This window comes from Elephas maximus, chromosome 19, assembly GCF_024166365.1.
Source record: "Elephas maximus indicus isolate mEleMax1 chromosome 19, mEleMax1 primary haplotype, whole genome shotgun sequence".
NCBI lineage: Eukaryota > Metazoa > Chordata > Mammalia > Proboscidea > Elephantidae > Elephas > Elephas maximus.
Window position 1 is genome coordinate 62,139,020 of NC_064837.1, and position 13,390 is coordinate 62,152,409.

Here is a 13,390-nt window from a genome sequence, read left to right on the forward strand (position 1 = left end):
TAGTCTTCTTGTTGAGTGCATTGAGCGAGGCAGTGAGCTGTGGTTTTCTTATCCAGGCCAAGCCAAGCAAGCTGGATGCCACTTGGAGCGCTGAAAGGCCCCTGGGCCACTTCATGGTATGCCACAAATCGGTAATGTATCAGGGTACCGATTCATGTTCTGGACATATTAAAATGTACAAGCAATTCCTTTTATGATCTCCATTTCCAGGTTTTCAAATGACTCTGTGTATGTCTTAGGGTCACTATGTGCCGGAATTGACTTGACAGTACACAACAACAAAAATAAGTCTTACGTATGATCGAGATAGTCAAACAAATGCTAATCTGTTACAGATAATTTCAAGGCAGTTCTGTTTAGATTCAATCCTGCTTGTTAACTCTTGTCTACATCACGAGGTTATCCTTCCAGGAAAATATATGTTTCTTTAGTTCTATCTCCTTTATGTCTTTTTGCTGCTAGTACAGTGCATTGTGTGAGTTTTGTGTTTGGGGCACGGGGGAAGGGTTAAAAGGTGGCATCCAAAACCAAAAACCAAACCCAGTGCCATCGAGTCAATTCCAGCTCATAGCGACCCTATAGGTCAGAGTAGAACTGCCCCATAGAGTTTCCAAGGAGCACCTGGCGGATTCGAACTGCGGACCCTTTGGTTACCAGCCGTAGCACTTAACCAGCCAAATGAATTTAGCACAAGACATAAAGCTGAGGACTCAGGTTCTAGGCAAGTACTCCAAGATCTTGAGTGATTCATTCAATTCTTTCGGACGCCTTATCCTTTTCTGTAAGTGGGAAAAAAGAAAAGAAAACCAAATGCCTTCTGAGGCTGAGAGGATACAAAGATAAATTGCAAGGAGATTCTAGAAGAATAAACACCATAGCCACATTTCTAGAGTACGTGGATGGTACAAATGGTTACTGTACTTGACTGCTAACAAAAAAGGTCTCAGAAGAATGGCCTGGTGATCCACTTCCAAAGAATCTGCCATTGAAAACAGTATGAGGCTCAGTTTTACTCTGATACACATGGAGTTGTCGTGAGTCACAATCAACTGCATGGCAACTGGTAGTGGTACATTTATGGACTAAAAGGATCAGTCTTATGGCTTCAGACAGCAAAACCTACAAATCTTCCAGCTACAACTGAGAATAGAAGGCTTAGCCTCTCACACCGTTAATACAATGAAGCTATGTGCTGCCTTAGCCATTGAAATCTTTCTAATAGAAGCACCTTGGAAGGAAGGCCTGGTGATCTCATTCCAAAAAACATCAGTCATTGAAAACTCTATGGGACACAATCCCACTTTGAAATACGTGGGGTTACCATGAGTCAGAATCGACTCCCTAGCAACTAGAAAGTAGTATAAGGAATATCTTTCTTGCTATTGTTTTAAAACACAAATTAAAACTAGAATTCATCAGTAGTTTAAAATTCCTGTAATCCTACTGATTACTCAGTTTGCTACCTGGCCACCAATTAAGCAGAAATGTAATAAAGTAAGAGAAAACATGGTATGATCCTACTGACAGTAGGACCTGGAGCTGGTACAGGAGCCTCTATATGTGGGGCTGGCGGGAGGGGAATACCCTACCGCTTTTAGGAGGCCTTTGTGTGCTGCAGAGAGGAGTCTACATCTCAGGTAGATCAAATACGATTAGTTCAAAACTGCTGTTTAGACCTCTTACCACTTCTATTCAATCAAATACTCTATTTATTCTAAATAGAATATATACTAGCCACTTTGTCTTAGAGAAAAATAATAATCCCAGTGAATTTAAGAAAACCAGGCAAGATGTGTAATGAAATAATTAGGAGGGAAAGGGAGAAGAATGATAATAAACATATATTGTCTTGTTTTCCTCTTTCCCTTGATTTGGAGGCGGAAGGTAACTCTACTTGTGTGCAAGAAATCTCACACTTAGCGTAATATTATGAAATAAAGCTCCAGAGAAGCTTGGGCTTTGTTAACCTAGACATAGTAGGAAAAGGTGGAAGAGATGAAAAGGTAGAGGGAGAGATGGAATTTGTATTTCCTTATAAACTTAAATAACTTTTTTTAGAATACAGGTAGTTTCCAATCATGTAACCCTTGCTGCCAAATTGATACCTATTCATAGCCACCCTATAGGACAGAGTGGAACTGCCCCATAGAATTTCCAAGGAGCAGCTGGTGGATTCAAACTACCAACCTTTTGGTTAGCAGCCAAGCTCTTAACCACTGCACTACCAGTGCTCCTCTCAATCATGTACACAAGACTAAATAAGCACACCAGCCCCAAAGCAAAGACAAGAAGGCAGCAAGGAACAGGAAAACTGGAGTAACGGAAACAGGGAATCCAAGGAGGAGAAGGGGAGAGTGTTGACACATCATGCAGTTGGCAACCAATGTCACAAAACAATTTGTGTATTAATTGTTTAATGAGAAACTAATTTGTTCTGTAAACTTTCACCTAAAGCACAATTTAAAAAAAGAAAAAAGAATACAGGTAGTCCCCAACTTACCACTGGGTTCCCTTCTGATGACTCCATTGTAAGTCGGTTTTAATGTATATGGAATACCTCACTTTTTTTTTTTTTTTTTAGTGTTCATTATTATTGCCTTTTATTATCAGTACCTTTATAATTCCAATCTTTATCTTTAGGGGTTGGAAACATTACATATGAACTTACACATATATTTTAACATTGTACATAGTACATTTTACTAATGACAAGATGTACCAAAAAATAAGAGATGGTCACAAGTGTGGTTCGTGGTAACTCACATTGTAAGTATGTGCTTATGGTAGACACTGTGCTAGGTGAATGCATGTACCTTATTTCATTCAACGGCTCTTTGAAAAAGATATTACAACTACTTGTTGAAGACGCTGAGGCTCAGAGAGATGAAGTGATTTATCCCAAGGTCACATTGCTGTTTAAAAGACAGAGCTGTTCCGGCCATGTCCAAGGCTTTTCCTACGTTTTCCTGCCACTTCTAATGGATATAGCATATGCCACGTCTTACGGACAATTTTCATGAATCTTTGACATTCTTCAACAGATTGAAAGGTTACCAAACCCAGAAAGCTTCCAAGGGACAACATATGGTGCAGTGGTTTTTTGTTTGGGGTTTTTTTTTTTACATTACAGCACCGTTTAAAGAAATAAGCAAGCTGTGAAAAATCACTCTAAAACTGAGGCGCTTGACATAACTAAACTGGCTGACACAGGTCTGAATTGGACTCCATTTTGTTCTAGGCCCCTGCTTTTGCTTTTTAAAGTTGGAGACCCACGACCACAAAGTGTTCTGCAACATTCTGACGCAGCCCATGCAGAACGTTGCAGTAAATAGAAGGAACTGCTTCCTGAACACAAGAAGGTGTGGCTAAGGATGAGTACCCCAGCCAATAGAAATTCTTGATAAATGAGTCTTATAAGAGAGCGTGTTGAATGTCAACCAATCAAATGTACCCCCTGCTCTTCCCAACTCTGCGCAAAGTTATGTGAAATTGAGTACAAAAGGCATACGCTTACTGTCCCTCTTCCGAACGCCGTTTTGAACTTTTGTTTTGGTGCTCCCAAATTTGCAAACCTTTGAATCTGAATAAAACTCTTATTTTACAGAAGGTGTGTTTCATTTTTAACAAAGCAAACAAACAAAAATATCCATCTGCCATTTTGAGGGTTCTCTCAGTTTTTAGGCCAGACTAAAACCCCCCAGCCTAGGTCCCTCTAATTGGCCACTTCCTCTCTGTGCACTAGAGAGTTAGAAATTGGATTAATACCATATCTGATCTGTAAGTGATTTTCCTTCTTTGTAAGCAAACCTATCCGGGCTTTTCCAGCTCAAAGGCTGCCAATCCCTTGGAGAAGTCAAAGTAGTGATTTTCCTACTCTCTTAATAGCTGCGCTGGGTTAACTCAGATTAGGAAAAATTATCACCTTGTTTTTAAGAAAACTCAGATTTCACAGGGACCATTGTTATGCTAGTCTCAGAGCCTCTGTCCTCTGAGGTCATGGAATACGGTAGCTGAATGGAAGCAATGGATTAGAAGAGAAAGATGAGATCGCCCTCCTGTTCCTCTTCATTCATATCTCCAAAGATCTCTCAGCCCTTGCCAAAAAAATGTGAGTGAGCCTTCGCATGGGTTTTCAAGGTAGGTTCAGTGTTTGCTTAAGTTACATGGTAACCTTATCGGTTTGACTTCATATACCCATTGGAATTCTGTTTGATTTCAGGTTTCTGCAGTTGACTTGGTAATTTCTAATAGATGTCAAATATGACAAAGGTTTAGATGTGGAGCCAAACATATCTGGGCTGCAAGGCTTTGGAAGGCTGGAGCTGACTCTCTTGAGAGACTTCCTGTAGGGACGGGCTAGTGCCTTTTTGCCAAGGTTAGAACCCATTCCAAACCTAAGAGGGTTAATGCTCATGCTTGGCCAGAATCTTCTGGAAGTTGAGGAGGAGTTGTTCTGTTTTATTTTCCCCTAATTTAGCAAAAGTCTTTTTAGGTTTCAGAATTCTTCCCCAAGGGAACTGTGTATAGATATTCAGTGGCTCTGAGGAAACCTTTCAATGACTGAATGTGGTTTTCAATGTTTTTGATCCATCCCAACCAAATGTATCTGCATTTCCTAATTTTCATTGTCTTAGTGTAACAGAAAGACATCTGTTCATGGGGTGGCGGGGGTGGGGGAGACTCACTTCTAAATAAGCCTTAGTTCAAATCTACTGGGCACTCCTTGGAAACCCTATGGAGCAGTTACACTCTGTCTTATAGGGCCGCTATGAGTCAGAATCAGCTCGACAGCAACAGGTTTTGGATTTTTAGTTAGTAGTAACTTACTTTTCCAGGACAAATAGTTGTGTCCAAAGAAAAGCAAAGAGTTGCAGAAGTTGCTACTGGTCCCATATGAATTATACAAATGCAATGTTGTTCATGCCCCACTTTCCTCCCATTTACAGAGAAGATGTCACAGCCAGGGGTGACCATATTACTAGAATGAGTAGTAAACAGCAGGGAGTGGCACATATGAACCAGATTGGACCTGTGTTAGGAATAGAGATGGGCCCCTGGCATCAGTAGACGCAGGTTAATGTCCCAGTGCTGCAGCTGACTCACTGTACTCTATCATTGGCAAGTCTTTTAATAGCTGATCTTGTCTGTAAAAGTGGAAAAACAATACCTGCTTTATTTACCTTGAGGGAAGATCATATATATGAAAGCACTACATAAAAAAATAAAGACACAAATAGGCAAAATTCTAAGAACTGTAAAAAAGTGCTTATCCTAAATTTTGTAATCTGCATCCATTTTAGAGGATATGAAATCAGATCTGCTTAGATAATCCGATGTCATTATCGTCCTATAACATGATGCAATTTTTAAGGAACAAAATAACTGAAGACCGGGAAGGCTTAACAAAAATCTCCTTCCCAAGTCTAAATCTCTGAGTTTCCCCCATAAAAAAAAAAAAAAAAAAAAAGGCTCTCCTTTAAAACAAAGGGCTAGCCTGGAAAAGACCAAGGATGATGACTGTCGCAGACTGGCAATGAGCAAGGCCCCACTCTTCTTATTTGGGACAGATAAATATACATGTAGTCCCAACCCTGAAGGGATTTAGCCCCAGTATTTCATAAAACTGAAGTAATCTATCACCCAAAAGGGCAAAGAGGCAAAATTTCTAAGCACTTTGCTTCAAACTGCAACAGAAAATATAAGTTCACATTATTTCCCCTCCCCAGTCCTTCCTTTCTTTATGAAGTGAGACTATTGTGGATAACTGTGGTCCCATAATGCATTTTTGGCCAGCCAAGGCAATACCATGGCTTCAGAAACTCTCTTTAGTAGAAGCTGGCCAGGGTTCTATTGTTTGCATCTGGGACACGGCCAGTAGAATTCGGACATCTGCCCATTGTGTTAGCTCCTTGGGCGCCAGCGGGCTGAAGCTCATTATTCCACTGGGAATTACGCCTCTATTCCTTGAAAAGGGGGTGACTCACCAACAGCCCTCTATCACATCTGACATTTGGAAGACAAAAACCCCTTTTGAGTTCCAAGTTTAATTTTGTGGGTGAGTTTATATTGTGACCAAGCTCATCTATAAAGGTATTGCCTAACCAAACTCATGCTTGGTCATCCCACTAGAACTGCTATTTGGTAGGATATTTGGGAATCCCATTTCTAGGCATGCCTAAGATTGTGACAGTCCAAATTGTCAACCCCCTCTGGCTGCAAAACCAAAGGATAAAAAGAGAGAACAGGCACTACAAGAGGCAGTGAGATAGTGCTGGCAAGATACAAGAAGGCGACAAATTTCTCATTCCTGTCACTAACTTTGCTCTTTTCTTGTCCCTTCCTTTTAACCCTATTGCAACTGATTCTGAACCCTTTACAAATCTCAGTGAAATTTCTATTCCCCACTTCTGTCTTTAACTATGGAACATCAGACAAGTTAATTAACTAACCTAAGACTCAGTTTCTTTGCTTCAGAAAAGGGGACTATATTTTACGATTTACCTCCTAGGTTTATGAAAAAATAAGTGCTTACTACTTGAAGGAAAAAAAAAAAAGTACTGCCTTCAAGTCCATTCCAACTCACAGTGACCCTACAGAACAGAGTACAACTGCTCCATAGGGTTTCCAAGAAGCGGCTGGTGAATTTGAACTGCCAACCTTTTTTGGTTAGCAGCTGAGCTCTTAACCACTACAGTACCGGGGCTCCTTGATAATAAAAGAGAATGGTACATAATAAGTGCGGAGTAAATGTTAGTGATTAAGAATGATAATGGTGGTGGTGTTTATAAAGAGCTTAGCACAGTATTTGCCCATTGCCTTTGAGTCAATTTCAACTCTTAGTGACCTTATAGGACAGAGTAGAACTGCCTCCCTAGAGTTTCTAAGGAGCACCTGGTGGATATGAACTGCCAACCTTTTGGTTAGCAGCCTTAGTTAGCACTTAACCACTACGCCACCAGGGTTTAGCATATAATAATGGCTTGATAAGTGGTGAGATTATTAAAACCCATTACTATTATTTGTTCTAAGGAAAGGGTTGGCTTCTTTGTTAAAGTCTATTCATAGACTATTCCCCATTAAGGTTGACACATGCCTTTAGCCAGACTTGAAATAGAAGCTTCATCTTGAAATGTCATCAGTTCTACTGTTCCCTGACCTTACTCCTCATACCTGTTGACCAACTTTTTAGGTCTTTAAAGTATTCCAACATGGTCTTCATGGATAACAATAGCCAATAACTTCCAGAAAAACAAAGAGCAGGATATTGAGGTCTTTTGGCCTCTGCATCAAAGAACAGCTGGATCTAATTCAGAGCTGTAACTGAAGAAAGAAAGAAAAATGGATGCCCTTCCACTGGTCCTGTGTTAGCAGCTATAGAGTGCTCAGGCTATGCTCAGCCACCTGCAGAAACAGATTCAAGATGGAGCATTTTTATGAAGGTAAATCTTCCAGAATGCCCCAACGAGACATCAGTCCTGTAGGGAACTGGTTAACGACCCTCTAATAATGTAGCAGCAAAGTGTGGCCTTTGGAGTCAGAGAGTTCCAGGTTCAAATCCTGACTCTGCCCTTGATATCTTTACCAGCTTATTTATCCTTGCTGAACTTCAGTTTCCTCATTTTACAAAAAGGTGGGGTGGGAGCTATAATAATACTTAGGGGGGCCACCCCAAGAGTTAGAAGAGATGCTATCCTGAAGTTTGTAACGCGACCTGCAATTCTTACCAGTTGCCGTTGAGTTGATTCTGACTCATGGCTGCCCCGTGCGTGTCAGAGGAGCACTGGGCTCCGTGAGGTTTTCAGTGGCTGAGTTTTTCAGAGTAGATCAGCAGGGCTTTCTTCCAAGGCATCTCTGGGTGAACTCGAAGCTTTAACCTTTCAGTTAGCAGCTGGGCACGTTAACTGTTTGCACCACCCAAGGATTCTCTGCAATTCTTTGTATAAGGGCTCCATATGTGATGCTTTCCTTCTGAGATCTCTTCTGAAGAGTAAATGTTTGTACAGTGAGGAAAATGATGCCAAATATACAATAGTAATATGCCCAGGAAATGTGACTTCCCTAAGAAGCGGAGTCTCTAGTCTTGTGTTCACCGGGAGCAGTACTTCTGACGCTGACTGCCAACCACGATCGGCCAGGCAGCTGTAAGTTGGTAAGACAAGCAGCAGGTCTGAGCCAGGCCTCCAATCCAGTTCGTTATGGTTCAACTGAGAATTTGCGTTTCCACCCAGATATACTGAATCAGAATCCATATTTTAACGCGATCCCCAGGTGATTCTCATGCATATATGAGAATCACCTGGGGATCTTACTAAAATTTTTATGTATACATAAGAATCATCTGGGCATCTCCTTAAAATGTAGGTTCTGATTCAGTGTATCTGGAGTAGAAATGCATATTCTCAGCAGGGGATCAAAATGGAATGAACCGGTTCAAAGCTCTGGCCTGCATTTCCTCAAAGCCCATTGTTCACTGCTTTAGTTACCTTGAGGGAACATAATATATGAAAGTACTACGTAAAATAAATATACAAATAGATAAAATTCCAGAAACTATAAAAGTGCTCATTCTAAATTTTGTAATCTGCATCCATTTTAGAGTGTATGAAACAGGTGAGCCCATATTACTGCCACAGTCTGTTTATTCAACTCCTCCCTCATCTTCTGCAATCAATAGCTTGCCTAGCTGCCCTTGAACATCTCGGGGAAGCCCTTTCCTACCCCTCCAGGGAGTCTACAATACAGCCCAGATGCTCTTGGAGATTAGAAAAGCTTTTAAGTCTGGCCTAAAAAATGGGTCTGTCCTTTGTCTCAGGCCATTATTCCTTCCCTTACCAGTTTTGGAGAATGTGATTTCCCGTTCTTAATTTATATTATTTTGTTGAGGGTGTGTGTAGATTGTCAGCCTATTTGTCAAATATCCTGCTTGATGACACCATATAAATTCAGTTCTATGTATAAACTGAAACGACTACTACTAGAATAAGAATTAAATACATTTCTAGTTTGGGAGGCAAACAAAACTCATTTTTCTGAGTATCTCTTTGGATAAAACATTACCCTTCATTTATAAAATAGTCAAAGATGAAATTTTAGCACTCGTCTCATGTCTCATTTTGGAGGCAAGAAAGTTGAGAACTTGCCTCGAGGGACACCTTCTTGCTTACCATACAATACCTAACTTCATGGGGTCATTCACAGTTTAAACTCTTTCGCATCATATGGAAGTCCTTGGCATATGGGCTCCAGCAGAGATTTCTTGCCTTCCCTCTATGCACCACTCAGGTTTTGGTTCCGTTGTCCATGGGGACTACTTCCCATTCCTCCCAACATGCCCAGATGACTTTCTCTCACTCGGTGGAATGACCTGCCTTACTCTTCTACCTGTAGAATCAACTCATCCTCTGAAGTCTAACTCAAAGGTCACCTTTTCTTTCCAACCTTCTCTGGAAAATAAATCAGTCCTTCATCTGCGTTCTAACAGACCTTCCCGTGTGTCTCATTTATGGAACATATTGCATGGAATCCTGTGTTGTTGTTGTTGTTGTTGTTGTTGGGTGCCATCAAGTCAATTCTGACTCATGGCAATCCCACGTGAAAGAATAGAACTACCCCCGTAGGGCTTCCCAGGCTGTAATCTTTACAGCCACGTTTTTCTCCCACCGAGTACTGGGTGGGCTCAAACTGCCAACCTTTTGGTTAGCAGTCGAGCACTTAACCTTTTCACCACCAGGGCTCTTCTCTGTTCTATAAGGGCATGCATTGAATCATAGCTATTTGTTTCTCTATATCTCCCTACTAGACTGTGAATTGTTCAAAGTTAGGAAGTGTATTTTATTCATCCTTGTATCCACAGGTCTCTAATGTGTTTCTGACACATGGTGAGCCTCAATAAGTGATTTTTGCAGATGATAGCTTCCACAGTGTGCATTTGGTGAATAGTAACGCACTTATATGGAGCGTAACTATGTGATTCTAACCAATATCTAAACACGTCTGAACTTCTCTGGATACCTTGGATTGCTAGGAACTAGAAGTCCTGAAAATAATAATAGCTGGGAAACTTTCCCTGAGGGATTGAGTGACCTCCCTAAAAAAGAGACTGGGAGGAAGTTAATGAAATGAGAGCACCAAGCAGAAATTCCAGGGAGTCCACCCTATCCTTTAAGCTGGCTTAATCTGTTAATCTGAAAACATCTAGAACTTTCCACCTTTGTCTGAAATAATACAGAAATAGATAGTTACGCTGATACATATTTCAATGCTTAAATATTCAGAAAGAAAAAAGTAAATCGTAGCAAAATAAAAACTTACTGATTTGGGAGTGAGAAGAGTATCTCTAGCACACAAATGTCCACTGACTTACAACTGAGTCTTTTATTCCCAAATAGTGATTGATCCTCCAACTATAATTAAAATACCCTAATAGCTCTTATAGTAGAACTCTTTAAAAAGAAATCTGAACTCTAAACTATGTTCCCACCCTAGGAGATAACATGGACTTTCTCAACTCCGTCATTTCATCTTGCATGTATTCTACTTCAGTTCTTCAGCAGAAACGGATGCACGTTCACACACATGGTAAGTGGCTTTCAGGCGGCGAAATGCTCCTGTCGAATGACCAAAAACTGCTCTATAAATTACACTGCCTCTCCAGTAGGCATCATCCAACTCATAGCGACCCTATATGAGTCAGAATCCACTGAACAGCAACGGGTTTGGTATGGGTTTGAGAGTAGGTGTATTCACGCATCGAGATGTTGGGGGAGTCTGTCTGTCACAGCCCCTCCCACCCCTTGGGCTGAAAGAATTATGATTTCAGTTCTATTCACTTTCCAATTTTTCTTGCCCTGGGATAATATCAGACTAATATTTTGAGCACTTTTGGTTATTCTTAGCACGAAACATTCATAATTTCTACCAATCAGGGTATGATGTACCCTAATGAGAAGAATCTCATTTAGAAAAGGATGTGGAACCAGGGATATCATTGTTGATGTCAGAGGGGTCCTGGTTGAAAGCAGAGAATACCAGAAAGATGTTTACCTATGTTTTATTGACTATGCTTTTAAGGCATTTGACTGTGTGGATCATAACAAATTATGGATAACATTGTGGAGAATGGGAATTCCGGAACACTTAAATGTGCTTATGAGGAATTTGTACATGGATCAAGAGGCATTCGTTTGAACAGCACAAGGGGATACTGTATAGCTTAAAGTCAGGAAAGGTAAGCGTTGGGGCTGTGTACTTTCACCATACCTATTGAATCTGTATGCTGAGCAAATCCAAGAAGCTGGGTTTATTGAATCTGTATGCTGAGCAAATCCAAGAAGCTGGGCTATATGCAGAAGAACAGGGCATCAGGATCAGAGGAAGACTCGTTAACAACCGGTATTATGCATATGACACAACCTTGCTTGCTGAAAGTGAAGAGAACTTGAAGCACTTACTGATGAAGATCAAAGACCACAGCCTTTAGTATGAATTACACCTCAACACAAAGAAAACAAAAATCCTCACAACTGGACCAATAAGCAACATCATGATAAATGGGGAGGAGATTAAGGTCGTCAAGGATTTCATTTTACTCAGGTCCACAATCAACACCTGTGGAAGCAGCAGTCAAGAAATAATAGACGCATTGCTTTGGGCAAATCAGCTGCAAAAGATCTCTTTAAAGTGTTGAAAAGCAAGGATGTCACCTTGAAGACTAAGGTGCACCTGACCCAAGCCATGGTGTTTTCAATACATTCGAAAGCTGAACGATGAATAAGGAAGACTGAAGAAGAATTGATCCTTCTGAAATGTGGTGTTGGCAAAGAATATTGACTATACTGTGGACTGCCAAAAGAATGAACCAATCTGTCTTGGAAGAAGTACAATCAGAATGTTCCTTAGAAGCAAGGATGGTGAGACTACGTCTCACGTACTTTGGAAGTGTTATCAGGAAGGACCAGTCCCTGGAGAAGGATATCATCCTTGGTAAAGTAGAGGGTCAGTGAAAAAGAGGAAGCCCCTCAATGAGATGGATTGACACAGTGGGTGAAAAAAGGGTTCAAGCATAGCAACAATTGTGAGGATGGTGCAGGACCGGGCAGTTTTTCATTCTGTTGTGCATAAGGTTGCTATGAGTTGGAAGCGACTGGACAGCACCTAACAACAATAACAACAACAACGAGAAGAAATGATGTAATAAGAAAGCTGAAAACCAAAAATACGTTCTAGTGCATGTCTTGCACATAGCTGTATAGAGTGGTAAGCGAAGTGATGCAGGCTTCAGGTGAGTATTTTATCTCCTGATCACAGCACAAATACCATTCAACACAAACTAGAAAGAGATAAGGCATGGTAGAATCTCTGCATGTTGAAAGAAGCTCCAGTTGGAAGCTACAATGATAAAAGTTATTTAACACATCTGCCCCTGTTTATTTTTCTTAAAGTTCTCTATGTACTTTTCTTACCTTAGAGGCTGAGGAGAAGAAAAAGAAATGTTAGCCTCTTGCCCAGATCACAGTAATGGGATCTTTGCTTGAAACAAGTAAAAGTCACAATGAAGATGTTTAGTGATAGATGTTGGGTGTATGTTTGTTTAAACTGAATAAAGCATTTCGAATTGCTTGACCTTGTACACCAATTCCTGGGCAGAAAGACTAACTCATTCAAACTCACCTCATCTAATTTTTAGATTAGTTTTTTTTCCTTAACTTCTCCAGCATTACCACAATAAGGATTTTGTTTGTTTGTTTGTAACTCTTTTCAGGTTCCTTCCTACCTGGAATCTTACAAGTCACATAATAATGATCTAATGTGCTGGGCCCAGTGGAGAGTTCAAAAAGGGAGCAACATTTCAAAATTTTCAGATGACCCCTGGAAGCTGTGTCAAGAAGGTTGCCAAAAGCAGAACCAAAAATAAATAAATAAAACCAAACCCATTGCTGTCCAGTCGATTTTGACTCCTAACGACCCTATAGGACAGGGTAGAACTGCCCCTTAGGGTTTCCAAGGCTGTAATTTTTGCAGAAGTAGACTGCCACATCTTTCTCCCACAGAGGGGCAGGTGGGTTCAAGACGACCTTTTGGTTAGCAGCCAAGTGCTTTAAGCGCTGTGCCATCAGGGCTCCCAAAGGCAGAACAGCTTACCTGAAAATGCATTGTTTAGCATCTGGCTGTCCGTAGGCTCTATCTAAGCTCTTCGTTTAAGCTCTTAATGCTTCAGTATCTTCATCCATAAAATGGGAATTTAAAAAATCAGCATTTCCATTTGTGGTAGCTCACTCACTGTCTGACAGACAGTAGGCATACGTACAAAAATTATTTTGTATTTTGCTGTTGTATATATATTATTTCACTATTTATATCATATATAATAGCAAATATATACAAATACATA